The sequence below is a fragment of the Corylus avellana genome, chromosome ca8, assembly GCF_901000735.1.
Source record: "Corylus avellana chromosome ca8, CavTom2PMs-1.0".
Lineage (NCBI taxonomy): Eukaryota > Viridiplantae > Streptophyta > Magnoliopsida > Fagales > Betulaceae > Corylus > Corylus avellana.
Window position 1 is genome coordinate 9,260,567 of NC_081548.1, and position 1,643 is coordinate 9,262,209.

Sequence of the window (1,643 nt, forward strand, 5' to 3'; positions counted from 1 at the left end):
ATTTCCCATGAAAACACTATGAATCCAAACACTATGAATCCATAGTGTAATGCGTTTTACTTAATGGGGCATTTGGAATCTTCAAGTGGCATATTCTTTTAATGTCAATTATCTTAATAAACTGGCGCTAAGAAACATGTCGGTCACTTCAGACATATTGGAGCTAGCACCCGATACTATTGGTCCTATATGTCGCAAAAGTATATATGAAAAAAACAAACAAAAACAAAGTGTGGCGACATGTGCAAATTTTCTGTAATTTTGCTCTTCTGGAAGAAAAAATATGAAAGAGTTTATATAAAATTCAACTGTTCAAATAAATTAAGTTATCCGTTTACTTGCCAATGTTTGGACAGATAAGCCGATTGTACAAAATTTTTTTGTATTATTATAACAATTCGAACAATAAAATTACTGAAAATTCTGATTAGCCATGCCGGTCACAAGCTTTTCCATGCAAATTGCAAAGATACTAGGAACAAGAATATATATATTTTTTATTTGCCTGGGTTTGGTCTGTACAAGCACTAGACACGAAATGCTCTAATGTGTTTTTTGGTTCGCTGGAAACGAAATGGTCTTATGTGGAAATCATAACCACTGGGATGTTGGCCACCCACTTCGTGCGGCACCCCATTACATTCCCAATTGATTGGACAATTCTTTTCTTTTATTTGATTTTGTTTTTATCTTCTTTGGATAATTAAAAATCTGAAAGGAAATTTAAAGTTTCATACTGTAAATGCATGATAAGATGAAGCTTTTTTTTTCTCTACCTCTTATTGCATGCCTTTGAATTTGTTTTCATTATCTCAAACGCCTTTGCAAATCCCACTACCATTCCCCCAGTACTACTACTGCTGCTCACCATCACCGAAAACGACGTACACCCATGTCATAATTTTATTTATTTTTTAATTTTTTGTCTTTTGTTTGCTTTATTAGTTTCCTTTTTTTTGGCTTTTCGAAAGCAAGCATTAAAGCAAACATCCTTATAAAAAAAAAAAAAAAAAAAAAATTTATAGGGGACAAAGTTGGAAACGAAACGGCTGGAAGGGTTGAATCTAACTGTAGAATTAGTGGAAGAATCGGATGAGTCATGAGGGAGGCGTGGGTCTTGTTTGGCTAGTGGCCACCTCTTATCTCCTTCATCTTTTTTTTTTTTTTTTTCTTCTTATTTTCTTTTCGCTGCGCCTTGTCAGACTCTCACTCTCCTATATCACCTTCTACGCTATGAATATACCACTCCATTGCATTTTAATAACGAGAATACCCTTCACTCTTCAGTTTTGTTTTGTAAAAATATCTGGCCACCTCTTCATCCGTTACTTATCTCATGACAACAACATTCTTTCTTCTGCAAATTAATATTTCTTTCGTGGCATAAAATATTAATAATTTGACCAACAAAATAAGAAATAGAAAGGAGAAAAGAGAGAATTTTGTCTTAAGCTTATATAATTGACTGATGAGGCTTTTAAATAATAAATAATAATATGTATTAGCTGTCAATTCATTTCACATTTCACACACACACACATATATATATATATATATATATCGCCAATAGTAGCAATCTCAATGATTGATGGAAAATAATAGGAGTCCTGCATACTAGCTAGTACATTAAAGTACCGTTATAC